The sequence below is a fragment of the Hevea brasiliensis genome, chromosome 5 (assembly GCF_030052815.1).
Source record: "Hevea brasiliensis isolate MT/VB/25A 57/8 chromosome 5, ASM3005281v1, whole genome shotgun sequence".
Lineage (NCBI taxonomy): Eukaryota > Viridiplantae > Streptophyta > Magnoliopsida > Malpighiales > Euphorbiaceae > Hevea > Hevea brasiliensis.
This window is the reverse complement of record NC_079497.1, coordinates 22,387,596-22,403,666: the sequence shown is the minus strand read 5'-3', so window position 1 is coordinate 22,403,666 and position 16,071 is coordinate 22,387,596. Positions and strand designations below refer to the sequence as shown.

The 16,071-nt window shown below is 37.2% G+C and overlaps 1 long non-coding RNA gene across 1 annotated transcript; it reads right to left on the bottom strand.

Annotated features, from left to right (window-relative positions):
* Positions 1–11,863: 11,863 nt before the first annotated feature.
* On the bottom strand, positions 11,864–14,354 carry LOC131179927 (uncharacterized). The gene is made up of 3 exons (XR_009148894.1): positions 14,027–14,354; positions 12,499–12,562; positions 11,864–11,876 (listed from the first exon to the last, which is right to left on the bottom strand). It is a non-coding gene; the product is annotated as an uncharacterized LOC131179927 (long non-coding RNA).
* Positions 14,355–16,071: the final 1,717 nt, after the last annotated feature.

Sequence of the window (16,071 nt, the reverse complement as noted above, 5' to 3'; positions counted from 1 at the left end):
GATTCTCCATGTTGGCATCTCCATTGACCAAGCTGCTTAGAAAAGATGTAAAATTTCAGTGGACGGATAAATGCCAGCAAAGTTTTGATGAATTGAAGAGATGTTTGACTGAAGCTCCAGTCCTAACTTTACCCACACCGAGTAAAGAATATACAGTTTACAGCGATGCTTCTCACAACGGGTTAGGCTGTGTGTTGATGCAAGATCGAAATGTCATTGCCTATGCATCACGCCAGCTAAAACCGCATGAGAAGAATTATCCGACACATGATTTGGAGCTTGCAGCCATTGTGTTTGCTCTTAAGATCTGGAGACATTATTTATATGGGGAAAAGTGTTACATCTACACAGATCATAAGAGTTTGAAGTATTTAGGCACCCAAAAAGAGCTGAATTTGAGACAGAGGAGATGGTTAGAGTTGATAAAAGACTACGATTGTCTGATAGACTATCAACCAGGGAAAGCTAATGTTGTGAATGATGCCTTAAGTCGCAAGACTATGGCAAGTCTACGGGTTACTCCTTTGTCTTTGGTACATGAGTTGAGGTTATTACATGCCAGTTTAGAGATTAGTGATGATGGGCAGACAGCAGTTGCATGGCATGTACAGCCAGTGTTGATTGATCAGATCAGAATGGCTGCTCAGAATGATGAAAGGTATCAGAAGCTGTTGGAAGAAGTCCGACAGGGCAAGAAACCAGAATTCTCAATTAGAGATGATGGTCTATTGCTACACCAGGGCAGAATGTGTGTTCCTAATGATGTTGATTTGAGGCAGATCATTTTGAAGGAAGCACATGAGTCTCCTTTTGCCATGCACCCTGGTGGCACAAAAATGTATAGGGGGCTAAAGGAGCATTACTGGTGGATGGGTATGAAGAGAGATGTGGCAGAGTTTGTGTCCAAATGCCTAACTTGTCAGCAAGTAAAGGCAGAGCATCAAGTACCCACTGGGTTATTACATCCACTACCAATACCAGAGTGGAAATGGGAGAGAATAACGATGGATTTTGTGATGGGACTTCCGAGGACACAGAAAAGTCATGATGCAGTTTGGGTCGTTGTTGACAGACTGACTAAATCTGCTCATTTTCTGCCAGTTCGGATGGACTACAGTTTAGAAAGATTGGCTAGGTTGTACATTGATGAGATTGTGAGACTACATGGAGTGCCAGTATCCATCGTGTCAGACAGAGATCCTAGGTTCACTTCTAGATTCTGGGGTAGTCTTCAGAGAGCCCTAGGAACTAGATTGAACTTCAAGATCGCATTCCACCCACGCATGCATGGCCACCGAGAGGGTAATTCAGATCTTGGAGGACATGCTACGGGCTTGTGTGATTGAGTTTGAGGGTAGTTGGGATACACACTTGCCTTTGATTGAGTTTGCTTATAACAACAGCTATCAATCAAGCATTGGGATGCCTCCATATGAAGCTTTGTATGGCAGGAAATGTAGAACCCCGTTGTGTTGGGATGACGTGGGTGAAAGAAAGATGATCGGACCCGAAATTGTTCAACAGACTGAAGAGAAAATCCGGGTGATCAGAGATCGACTTAAAGCTGCATCAGACCGTCAAAAGTCCTATGTTGATTTGAAAAGAAGGGATATTGAGTATGCAGTGGGTGAGAAGGTTTTCCTCAAAGTTTCTCCTTGGAAGAGAATTATGAGATTCGGCAGAAAGGGGAAACTGAGTCCTCGTTTCATTGGGCCATATGAGGTTCTGGAAAGAGTGGGTCCTTTGGCATATCGGTTGGCACTACCTCTAGAGTTGGAGAAGATACATAATGTCTTCCATGTGTCTATGTTGAGGAGGTATCGATCAGACCCATCTCATGTACTACTAGTAGAAGAAATAGAAGTGAATCCAGACCTCACATATGAAGAAGAACCCATAAAGATTCTGGCTTATGAGGTGAAGCAGCTACGGAATAAGCAGATACCGTTGGTAAAAGTGCTGTGGAACCATCATTCAGGCCAAGAAGCTACATGGGAACGAGAGGAGGACATGAGGAGACAACACCCACAGCTATTCAGAGATTGATACCAGGTAAAATTTCGAGACGAAATTTATTTAAGGGGGGGAGAATTGTAACACCCCCGTTGTATAGCCTGGTATATTTCACTGTTCCGATGACCGGTGTCGGTCCGGACAAATAAAGAGATTAGAGCCACACTTAAGACAACATGAGAAGCCATAAACACAAATAATTAGTAATGTTTAATTAGTTAACTATAAATAAGAAAAACAGAACATAAGAGGTTAAACGAGCCGAGAGTCACAGCGATGAGTGACCTCCTCGAACGCATCGCAAGTCGCTTTTAAACTCAAATTTCAACCGTAAAAGTGACGCATGCGGTCCTTAGGACCCTTATGAACACAAAGTGGAAAAGAGAAAATCACAAAAAGAACTGTTAAGTCACCAAATAATTAGGTCGTGAGCCTAAGAAATATTAGATTATTTGCAAACCGGATGAACAGCGAGGGCAATTTGGTCAATTGACCCGAGAGTCGACTCTGACCTAATCACAAATAAAATTGGAGAAAAGAAAATTTTGGAATCGAAAATTAAATTAAAGAACTAATAGAAAAATAAATAGAAAAAAAAAAAAGAGAAAAGAAAAGAGGTTGGAAAAGTCAAAGTTGAGACATCACTAATGATGTCATAAACAAATTTGTTAAATACTTATTAAAATTGATATTTATGGTCTTCCAAAGCAAAAAACGTATAAGGAAAGAAAAGAAAAAAGAAATTTATTAGAAAGCTCTTCTTCTTCCATCAAGTGCCGCCCCACTCCTCCATGAAACTCCATGAAAGCTTCTTCCACTTAAGCTTACTTTAAGCTTGAATTTCTTCATCCAATCAACATCACTCCCCTAGAAACTTCATTAGACCTTGCAATCTCAACCTAGGAACAAGAAAGAAAGAGGAAAGGAAGAGAGAAAGTGAAGAATTGGCATTTAAAGTTAAGGTTAGTATGTTAAACTTCTTATTTCTTCACTTAAATGCATGATTAATGGTTGAAATGAACTTAGGATTAAGGAAATGAAATAAAAATATGGGGGAAGGACAAACTAGAATTTCAGCCAGCCATGGATGTGGGAGAGTTTGATGTATTTTGAATGAATTAAATGTGTTAGTAAGCTTGCATGAGAATGGTAGTAAGTTGGAAATGCATAAATGGGAGTAAATGCAACATTTTAGTGTAGTTAGGGTTTGAATATTAGGGTTTGTGAACCAAAAAAATTGGAGAAATGCATAAATGATATTTTTGACCAATTGTGGACTGAAAAATGGTCAATAATGACCAAATGAATTGTGTGGGAATGGTGGAAAATTTAGCTAAATTCGTAGGTTAATGGTCATCTTCTGGCAGCATGACCAAACCTACTTTGAAGGACCAAAACTCAAATTTTACAAGCCTAATGGATATGCCACCAATTGGAGATGAAAATAGACATAAAAGAGCACAACTTTCATTAAGGAACCATGACCAAAAACTGACTAAAACTTGGTGAAACAATTGACCAAAGTGAGTTGATAGCAGGCTGCCCTGCACCAAACTGACCAAATGAACAGTAACTGTTCATTTGGTCATAACTCGAGCTAGGTAGGTCAAATTGACCTGAAATTTTACCAGCAATTAGATATGATATAGACCTAAAACTTTCATGAAGAACACCAACCCAAATTAGGCCATTAACTCATTCAAATCATTGAGCAAATTTAAAATTTATGTACTGAAATTCTGCAGATTTTTAGTTGAGCAGCAATGTTTGGATAGCTATAACTCTCTCTAGAAAACTCAGATTTAGGCGATTCTTGAACCGATGGAAACCTAAGACATAGTACAACATTTCATATGAAGAAAGTGAGACCAAATTATGAACTTAACTTGATCAAACAATTGACCAAAGTTGGACCAAAAATCTGCCAGCACCTCAATTGCAGTATGAGCGATTGCATGTGAACAGTAAACTTATTTTGGCCATAACTTGAGCTACAAAACTCCGATTGAGGTGATCCAAAAATGAGAATACACTTAAGACAATAAGGAACATTTTCTATGAAGGAAGTTTTGTCAAATTCCAACAGTAGATCGACCAATGGAATAGTGCAACTTCGGAGAACCAAAACCGAAAATTGGCAATTTTGCCAATTTGACCTAAGCTTTAAACAAATGACCAAAACCAACAAGTTTGGTGACCAAAATGTGGTATGTGGGTGAAGTTGAAGTTCCCATACCTATTAAGCCTTAGAAAGTCAATAATTTGACTTGAATAGTGCAGTGAATAGTAACCCGAAACACAAAATTTCGAGAACGTCGAATTTAACACGTTAGAGCTAGCTAAATGTGAAGTTAAGTTTATTTTGGATTTATTTTAAGTTCTAGTACTGAAACATTGTAAAATTATGTGTTTCAGTTGAAAAGAATATAGGGAAGAACCCGAGGAACCGAGTTGAGGCTAAAGGACGACTCGTTTGAGGTTTGTGCACAACGTATACTTTTATAATCATCTTTTGCATATTGTTTTGAATAATGTGAAATATTGGATTATGGCATTCTTATGATGTTTGATTTAAATTGTGAAAGTTATTGTGTATATTTGAAATGACAATGTTTAGCAAATTGTTAAGATAAGTTTTGAAACCACAGTGTCATGACCATATATTTGAACACCTCACTAGCACGACTAGTAGGGGTAATTAGTTTCGAATTTTGATTCCTTCTCTGGAGAAGTGTTGAGGTGTGCCAGTAGAAGAGGATGTGAATGGATATCCATATATTTGAGCTAGCTAGCCTTGTGATATGATTTCTCTTTAGCCTCTGGCTATTGAGATTCATGTGATTTCTCTTTAGCCTCTGGCTATTGAGATTCTATTTGTTTCGAATGGCATGATCTAGCTGTGGGTTTTATGAAATGTGTTTTGATACTTTGAAACGAACTTGGTTTACATGTAAAACCTTACAATGCATGATTGTATTTAATTTTCATGTTTAGCCAAATTTTTGAATGAATGTGCTTTAAGTTTTGCATAAAGATTATTTTAGTATATTGTGCACCACTGAGTCCTAGTACTCGTGATAGCTTTATTCTTTGTCGCAGATACTGAGAGACTAGAGGAGCAGCGTGGTATTTCTTGAGGTGTGAGAAGCTACCAGCCTAAAGTTTTCGGGTATAATTTATACCCTAACTGTAAATATTTCTTTTGATGTATATATTGCACATAAATGTATGGACATGTACATGGGTCTTGAGCAGTTTGTACAAAGTTTGTATAAAAGTTGTAATAAATTTTAATTTGGACTTTTTGAATGTAAATTTTAGTATGATGAATATATAAATTGTTTATCTTGAATGGAATATGAATAAATGATATTGATGGACAGTATTTTGAAGGAATTATTGAACTTGTGAATTTGAGAAATTGATTGAGATTGAGTTTGAAATTGAAGTAGTGGTTGAGAAAAACTTTTAGAAGTGCTTTTACAGTATTGAAGAACGGTTTTCTCAAAATACAGAGGAAACTCTGTCAAAATTTTTATAAAATTTGCGGAAAACTAAAATGGCCAAAAATATTAATTAGTTTTAATTTCAACTAAATGTTTTAAATACTTATTTGAAATGCTCACCACTTATCAAAAATAGGAAAATTGTTTTAAAATCCCTTGTAGGGTACTTAATGAGTTATCGGTAGGTGAAGTGCGGTAGTTCATTAGGTATTCTACGGGATCATGTGATGCCTTACAGAGGGGTAAGGTGTGACAATTGAGATGAAATTTGAGATTGGGTAAATTTTATATATTTGAAATTATTGTTGAGATTTTTTTAACAAGTGGAAATCGTCAAAATTGTGAATAATTTAGGGGAAACTCCGTCAGTTTCTCCGGTTAATAAATTGGCCCTACATTAATAAAATGTAATGTGAATAATAGGAAATGTAATAAGTTAAGTTAAGGCGCTCTGGCACTAAGTGTGACATGCTTTGCTAGACTACACTGTAGACGGGTGAGGATTGTCACATTTAGTGGTATCAGAGCAGAGTTTAAGCATTTCTAGGTTTAAATAGAGTACATATCATGCATTGCATTTATAAGAGTTGAGGTGACACTAATGCAAATCTATTTATTCTTTATTATTTTGGTTAGGATATGGATCTGACCTCACAGAGAGCCATTGAGGAAGAGGTGGAAAGTCACACTCACCTGCTCCACCAGTGCAAGAAGCACCTGCATAGCCTCAGCAGGCCCTATTCCAACAGATGATAGAATTCTTCAGGCAAATGACTGGGGCTATTCCACAACCTCAACAACTATCACAGAAGTCTCATTTGGAGAAGTTAAGAAAATATGGGGCTATGGACTTTCTGGTAAAGAAAAAAGATGATCCGACAACAGTTGAAAATTGGTTAGAAAGGACAGAAAGAGTCCTCAGGCAACTCCACTGTACCCCAAAGCAGAACTTAGAGGGTGTTGTGTCCTTACTTTAGGATGATGCCTATCAGTGGTAGGACATAGTATCCAGGGAGGTAAAACCAGACCAGATAACATGAAAATTTTTCGTCACGGAGTTTAGAAAGAAATACATTAGTAATGTGTACCTGGAGGAGAGAAGAAGGGAATTCATCAATTTGAAGTAGAGACAGCTGTCAGTGGCAGAGTATGAAAGAGAATTTGTCAAATTGAGTAAATATGGAAGAGAAATCGTCCCCACTGAAGCTGAGAGATGCAGAAGTTTTAAAGAATGACTAAATGACAATATTAAGCTACCCATCACGACCTTGAGGATTACAGATTTTTCCCAGTTGGTTGAAGCTGCATTGAAAGTTGAAAGGGTCAAAATAAATTAACAAAACAGAAGGGACAAGCAGCAGAAGAGGGGTTAGGGTCAAGCTAGCTCCTCCTTTGAGCCTGGTAAGAAATTTAAAGGCCCCTAGGCTCAGGGTTAGAGTCAGACACAAGGTTAGGGCCAGTACCAGAGGCCTAGATCTCATTTTATACTTAGGAGAGGCCAGTCCACACCATCAGTGGGCAGCTCTCTAAGGACGATGTATAGGGGACCACCCCTAGCAGTCTCTTTAGCATGTCCACACTACCATAAGTGGTACAGAGGTGAATGTTGGAGAGTGACTGGGGGTTGTTTTCAGTGTGGGTCTACTAAGCACCAGATAAGAGATTGCCCACAGAGAACCGTTACAGCTATTCCAGCACCAACAGATAGACCTGTCCCTGCAGCTTAAAGGGGTAGAAGACCAGGTAAATCAGAGTTAGTTGAGAGGCCAGAGGTAAGGGCACTAGCCAGGGCGTATGCTATGAGGGCTCAAGAGGAGCAGGATGCACCGGATGTCATTAGAGGTATGTTTTCTCTCTATGACATACCTCTGTATGCATTAGTGGATCTAGGATCCACTCACTCATACATTTGCATTAAGTTGCCCGTGGAAAGGGAAATTCAAGTAGAGGAAAGTGACCAAGATATTCTAGTTATTAACCCACTAGGCCACAGTGTGCTGGAAAATAAAGTGTACAGAGGTTGCCTATTGAGGATTCAGGAGTATGAGTTCTCTACAGACCTTATTGAATTACCTTCCATGAGTTTGATGTCATCCTTGGGATGGATTGGCTATCACGTCATCAGGCAATAATGGATTGTAGATTGAAGAGGATTACATTAAAAACTCTTGAAAAATATGAGATTACAGTTGTGAGGGAAATGACAGATTTCCTGTCTAATGTCATCTCAGCAACTGCTACAAGGAGACAGATCAGGAAGGGTTATGAAGCCTATCTGGCGCATGTTGTTGATACTAGAAAGACTGGATCTAGTCTCAATGACATTCCCATAGTAAGTGATTTCCTCGATGTCTTTCCTGAGGAATTGCCTAGTTTGCCACCAGAAAGAGAAGTAAAATTTGCTATTGAGGTAATGTCGGGTACAGCGTCAATTTCGATTACTCCTTATAGGATGGCACCCACTGAATTAAAGGAGTTAAAAATACAATTGCAGGAGTTACTGGATAAAGGGTTTTTATACACCCTAGTGTGTCACCATGGGGAGCTTCGATACTGTTTATGAAAAAGAAGGACGAGACACTGAAGTTGTATATATAGACTACCGACAGTTAAATAAAGTGACTGTGAAGAACAAGTATCCATTGCCTAGAATTGATGAACTGTTTGTTCAATTGAATGGAGCAAGTGTATTTTTCAATATTGATCTCAGATCAGAGTATCATCAGCTAAGGGTAAAGGATGCAAATGTGCCTAAGACTGCATTCAGGACCCAATATAGGCACTATGAATTTTTGGTAATGCCGTTTGGGTTCACAAATGCACCAATAGCTTTCATGGACCTTATGAATCATATCTTCCATCCATACTTAGATCGGTTTGTAGTGATCTTTATTGATGATATTCTGGTGTATTTCAAGAACAAAGAGGAGCACGATGAGCATTTGAGGGAGGCAGACAGAGGAGAAGGAAATTGAATATGAGGTGAAAGAGAATGGGTTTTTGTACTACAAGGGAGGACTATGTGTACCAGATAATGGGAAATTAAAGACAAACATTCTAAAAGAGGCACACAATAGTATTTATGCTATGCACCAAGGAAGTACTAAAATGTACCATGATCTGAAGTCTCATTTCTGGTGGCCTGGTATGAAGGACATAGCTGATTATGTAACTAGATGCTTAACATGTCAGCAAAATCAAGGCAGAACACCAAGTTCCATCATGTTTGTTATAACCTATAAGCATACTTGAATGGAAATGGGAACGAGTGACCATGGATTTTGTTAGTGGTCTACCTCTCACTCAGAAGAAACATGATGCAGTATGGGTGATATTAGATAGATTGACCAAATTAACACATTTTCTGTTAGTCAGAACTGATTACTCACTAAAGAAGCTAGCAAAATTGTATATCAGTGAGATAGTTAGACTACATGGAATCCCAATTTCCATTATATCTGATAGAGACCCGAGGTTCACATCTAGATTTTGAAAGAAGTTGCAAGAATCCTTGGGCACACAACTCCATTTTAGCACTGCTTTTCATCCTCAGACCGATGAACAGTCGGAACGGGTGATTTAGGTAAACTTTAAAACTCATTGAATTATTATAAATATTAAATTAAAATGATAGTAATAACATGAAGTATGTGATAGGTACTTGAGGATATGCTAAGGAGTTGTGTCATTGAGTTTGAGGGAAGTTGGATAGATACCTTCCACTGGCAGAATTTGCTTACAACAATAGCTACCAGAGTAGCATTCAGATGGCTCCTTATGATGCACTGTATGGGAGGAAGTGCAGAACACTATTATGTTGGACTGAATTGGGTGAAGATAAACTTGTGGGATCAGACCTTATTAAACAGGCTAAGGAAAAGATGAAATTGATCAAAGCTAACTTGAAGGCTGCCTCAAACAGACAGAAATCTTATGCTGACTTGAGGAGAAAAGATATAGAATATACAGTTGGCAACATGGTATTTCTCAAAGTATCACCATGAAAAAAGGTATTGAGGTTTGGGAGAAAGGGTAATTTAAGCCCTAGGTTCATTGGCCCATATGAAGTCATTGAGCATGTGGGTCCAGTGGCCTATAGACTAGCTTTACCACCACAGTTGGACAAGATTCATAATGTGTTTCACATGTCTATGTTGAGAAGATACCGATCAGACCCTTCACATGTCATATCAATGGAAAAAATTGAAATACAACCAGATTTGACATATGAAGAGGAATCAATAAGGATTCTGGCTCAGGAAGTGAAAAATTTGAGAAATAAGTAGATTCCACTGGTGAAAGTGCTTTGGAGGCACCACAACACTGAAAAAGCAACCTGGGAAAGTGAAGAGACGATGAGGCAACAGTTCTCTCAACTGTTTGCATCAGATAAATTTTGAGAACAAAATTTTTGTTAGAGGGGAAGAGCTGTAACACTCTTACATTAGATAGTCCGTATATTCTACTATTCCGGTAACTAATATTTGTCCGGACAGTCAGAATGTCTGGAACTATATTTAAACAAGAGTGAGGAATCATAAATAACCTAAATAATGAAAAAAAAATTAAGGAAAAATTTTAGAAAATGGAATGCAAGAAGTTAAATGAGCCGAAACTACGGCGATGGGTAACCATAATGGGAAGCGACTGTGAAGACAGTTGCAACCCTAGACCCATCGAGAACCCTGTGAAATAATTATTAGGACTTAAGTGAAGGATTTCTAAGGTTTAGATGACAATAGAATGCCAAGAAAATACAAGAAAAACTATGTAAATCGGTACAGATAATTTTAACTCGGTAAACAAAATGAAGGGCATTTTGATCATTTCACCTTCAGAGATGATTTTTTACCAACATATCCATTTAAGTAGGTGAGATTTATGACATAAAATATGAATAAATATTGATAAAAAAAATTAATTAAAAATGAGTAAGAAAGAGAAGAAAAGAAAAATACAAATAAATAAAATTAAATTACAATTATGACATTATGCACATGTCACAATGATGCAATTAAATTTTCTACCCAATTGAAATTAGACAAGCACTCATAAAAAAGATAAAAAGGGATAAAAACAAATAAAAATCAGCTCATTTTCTTCCTCTTCCTCAAGTGGCCGAAACCCACTCTCACACCTCCATTGATTTTCCTTCATCAATCATGCATATTCTTGATTTTTTTTTCACCATAAAACCTATAACTTCCTTCATTAAAACTTGTCATCTAATCTTGCTAAGGTGTTTGGCTGCCAAGAATTGAAGAGAAAGTGGAGATTTGAAAACCTTGGGATTTAGCGACAAGAGGTTAGTGCCAATTCTCACCTCTCTCTCTCTCTCTCTCTCTCTCTATATATATATATATATATATATATATATATATATATATATATATATATATATATATATATATATATATATATATATATATATATTCTTTGTTAGGACCATAAATTGAGTGAGAAATTATTGGAAGTGAAATAAAAATATGCATGTTAGACCCCCCTTGAATTTCAGTAGCCATGAGTGTGCTAGGGTTTTGATGACTTTTAATTGGATTAAAGTAGTGTAGTGATGGCTTTTGATGAGCATAAGTAGATTAGAATAAGCTTTATGTGTAGTATAAGATTTGTGACATTAGGAATTAGGGTTTGAGCTAAAATTAGGGTTTTGCTAAATTGTTGATAAATTGGTGTTCTTAAGGTCAATTTGTCACACCTTACCCCTCCGTAAGGCATAGCATGCTCCCGTAGAATACTTAATGAACTACCGAACTTCACCTACCGATAACTCATTAAGTACCCTACAAGGGATTTTAAAATAATTTTCTTACATTTTGGAAGTGGTGAGCATTTTGGTAAGAATTAAAAACCATTTATTCAAAGTTTAAATACTAGTAAAAATTTTTGTCCATTCAAATTTTGTCGCAAATTTTATAAAAATTTTGACAGAGTTCCCTCTGTATTTTGAGAAACCAGTTCTTCAAATACCTGTAAAAAGCACTTCCAAAACTATTTTACAACTCCCAACCTCCAATAATTCACAATTCAACTCAAGTCAATCCATTTCAAAACAGTTTCACAATCCAAGTCAAATTTGTCAACTCAGTAGGTTCAATAATTCCATTCACAAAACATAAGGCAGAAAATCCATATGTACAAATATCAAATTCTGTAAGAAAATCTAAAATAATATTATTATAGTTTATTTACAACTGCTCAATTTACATTGATACTTATGACATTACAGTATTTACATCAAAATAACCATAAGGGTATAAAACAATACCCGTACAAAAAGGGATCAAAAAGATCTTGTCAATCCCGCAGCTCACTCTGCTGCTTTTTCCTTGCTTTTATCTGCGACAGTAAATTAAACTATCGCTGAGTATAAACATACTCAGTGGTGTACAATAAATATTTAAAATGCGATACATAAATCATTTATTGATGAAACATAATTTGAATACTTAACAATCACATTTCGCAAATATCAAAGCTCATAACAACTCATTTTGTCAAATAATATATTAAACAACAGTTTAGTCAAACAATTGCATAAACACAGTGTTGCCAAAGTCGTACACAACTTAAGCCATAACACAAAATTTCCGATCAATGCCGTGTTGTACACCACGACAAAGCAATCTCAACCCCATTAATCGAAACCAATGAGGGAGGTGGCTAGCTAGCTAATGAGTACTCATCCGATCTACAACCTCAACTGGCAAGCTAGAGAGGGAGGAAAATAAACGATCTCAACCCCATAAATGGAGGAGGAATAATAAGTAACTGTCATGCTAAGTGTGAATCAAAAATTCGTTTCAAACATTTCATTCAAATATTGCATACAAAAATCAATCCATTTCCAAAGTTACAATTTGATCACAAGGTGGCAACACAAAAGTTCATAAATTCATAATGCGTAATAAATCAAATTTTCAAGGATAAAATGCTTAAATAGGGTTTATTGTGCACAAACCTCAAGCGAGTCGTCCCTTAGCCTCGACTCGTTTCCTCGGGTTCCTTCCCGATATTCTTTTCAACTGAAACACAAAATTTGACAATGTTTCAGTACTAGAACTTAACATAAATCCCAAAATGAATTTTAACTTCGCATTTACCTATTTCTAACGTATTAAATTCGACGTTCTCGAAATTTTGTGTTTCGGGTTACTATTCACTGCACTATTTAAGTCAAATAATTGACTTTCTAAGGATTAATAGGTATGGGAACTCCAACTTCACCCACATACCACATTTTGGTCACCAAACTTGTTGGTTTTGGTCATTTGTTTAAAGCTTAGGTCATTTTGGCAAAATTGCCAATTTTCGGTTTTGGTTCTCCGAAGTTGCACTGTTCCATTGGTCGATCTACTGTTAGAATTTGACAAAAATTCCTTCATAGAAAATGTTCCTTATTGTCTTAAGTGTATTCTCATTTTTGGATCACCTCAATCGGAGTTTTGTAGCTCAAGTTATGGCCAAAATAAGTTTACTGTTCACGTGAATCGCTCATACTGAGATTTTGGTGCTGGCAGATTTTTGGTCCAACTTTGGTTAATAATTTGATCAAGTTAAGTTCATAATTTGGTCTCACTTTCTTCATATGAAATGTTGTACTATGTCTTACGTTTCCATCGGTTCAAGAATCGCCTAAATCCGAGTTTTCTAGAGGGAGTTATAGCTATCCAAACATTGCTGCTCAACTGAAAATCTGCAGAGTTGCAGTACAGTAATTTAATTTTGCTCAATGATTTTGAAAGGGTTAATGGCCTAATTTGGGTTGGTGTTCTTCATGAAAGTTTTAGGTCTATATCATATCTAATTGCTGGTAAAATTTCAGATCAATTTGACCCACCTAGCTCGAGTTATGACCAAATGAACAGTTACTGTTCATTTGGTCAGTTTGGTGCAGGGCAGCCTGCTATCAACTCACTTTGGTCAATTGTTTCACCAACTTTTGGTCAGTTTTTGGTCATGGTTCCTTAATGAAAGTTGTGCTCTTTTATGTCTATTTTCATCTCCAATTGGTGGCATATCCATTAGGCTTGTAAAATTTGAGTTTTGGTCCTTCAAAGTAGGTTTGGTCATGCTGCCAGCAGCATGACCATTGACCTACGAATTTAGCTAAATTTTCCACCATTCCCACACAACTTATTTGGTCATAATTGACCATTAAATCATGTCACAATAGGTTAAACATGCCATTTATGCATTTCTTCAAATTTTAGTTCACTAACCCTAACATTCAAACCCTAATCTCACTAATTCATTGTGTTTAACTACTTTCAAAGCCTTAAACCATAATAACTCAACTACTTAAGGTTCATATACTCATACACACCTTTAAGTCCATCAAATTCATACACACACATCAAAACCCTAGCTGGATGAATTTGTCTTTAATCCTCCCACCATTAATTTCTTTTCATTTTAAGTATATTCCTAGGTTAATTAAGCTATAAACATAACTAAATCAACTAACAATTCAAGTTTAGTTTATTAACCTTGTGTGCAGAATTTCTTCTCCCTTTTCTTCAAATTTTTCTTCTTTCTTTTCTTTGAATCCTCTTTCCTAGTTGTCCAAACAACATCTAGTTATGGTAGGACAATTGGCCATGGTTGGATTTTGGTTCTTCAAGCTCAAAAATGAGCTTTCATGGTGGTTTTGGTGTGGGAGAGAGAGAGTGACGTTTTTTTTGAAGAAGAAGATTTGTGTTTTAATTTTTTTTTTCTTTTCTTTTCTTTATCTTATGGAAGACCACAATTCCCAATTTAATAATTCACTAAATTAATTTGTTTATGACATCATTCATGATGTCATCAACTTTGACTTTTCCATCTTCTTCCTCTTTTTTTTTTTTTATTTATTTTTTTCTATTAGTTCTTTAATTTAATTCTCTATTCCGAAATTTTCTTTTCTTCGATTTTATTTGACAGTTAGGTCGGGAGTCAACTCTCGGGGTCAATTGACCAAATCGCCCCTCACTGGTTCATCCCGGTTTGCAAATAATCCAATATTTCTTCCGGCTCCCTGACCTAATTATTTGGTAGCTTAATGCTTCTTTTCGTGGTTTTCTCTGTTCCACTGTGTTCATAAGGGTCCTAAGGACCGCAGCGTCACTTTTATGGTTCGAAATTTGAGTTTAAAATGACTTCGCAGTCGTTCCCGAGGAGGTCACTCATCGCTGTGACTCTCGGCTCGTTTAACCTCTTATGTTCTGTTTTTCTTATTTATAGTTAACTAATTAAACATTACTAATTATTTGTGTTTATGGCTTCTCAAATTGTCTTAGGTGTGGCTCTAATCCCAATAATTGTCCGGACTGACACCGGTCACCGGAACAGTGAAATATACCAGGCTATGCAAACGGGGGTGTTACAATTCTCCCCCCCTTAAAATAAATTTCGTCTCGAACTTTACAGTATCAATCTCTGAATAGCTGTGGGTGCTGTCTCCTCATGTCCTCCTCTCGTTCCCAAGTAGCCTCCTGGCCCGAATGATGGTTCCACAGTACTTTTACTAACGGTATCTGCTTGTTCCGTAGCTGTTTCACCTCATATGCCAGAATCTCTATGGGTTCTTCTTCATATGTGAGGTCTGGATTCACTTCAATTTCTTCTACTGGTAGTACATGAGATGGGTCTAATCGATACCTCCTCAACATAGACACATGGAAGACATTATGTATCTTCTCCAACTCTGGAGGTAGTGCCAAACGATAAGCCAAAGGACCCACTTTTTCCAGAACCTCATATGGCCCAATGAAACGAGGACTCAGTTTCCCCTTTCTGCCGAATCTCATAATTCTCTTCCAAGGAGAAACTTTGAGGAAAACCTTCTCACCCACTGCATACTCAATATCCCTTCTTTTCAAATCAACATAGGACTTTTGATGGTCTGATGCAGCTTTAAGTCGATCTCTGATCACCCTGATTTTCTCTTCAGTCTGTTGAACAATTTCGGGTCCGGTCATTTTTCTTTCACCCACGTCATCCCAACACAACGGGGTTCTACATTTTCTGCCATACAAAGCTTCATATGGAGGCATCCCAATGCTTGATTGGTAGCTGTTGTTGTAAGCAAACTCAATCAAAGGCAAGTGTGTATCCCAACTGCCCTCAACTCAATCACACAAGCCCGTAGCATATCCTCCAAAATCTGAATTACCCTCTCAGACTGGCCATCTGTCTGTGGATGGAATGCAGTACTGAAGTTCAATTTAGTTCCTAGGGCTCTCTGAAGACTACCCCAGAATCTAGAAGTGAACCTAGGATCTCTGTCTGATACGATAGATACTGGCACTCCATGCAATCTCACAATCTCATCAATGTACAACCTGGCCAATCTGTCCAAACTATAGTCCATTCGGACTGGCAGAAAATGAGCAGACTTGGTTAGTCTGTCAACAATGACCCAAACTGCATCATGACTCTTCTGTGTCCTTGGAAGTCCCATCACAAAATCTATTGTTATTCTCTCCCATTTCCACTGCATGCTGGTAGTGGATGTAACAACCAACAGGTACTTGATGCTCGCTTTACTTGCCGA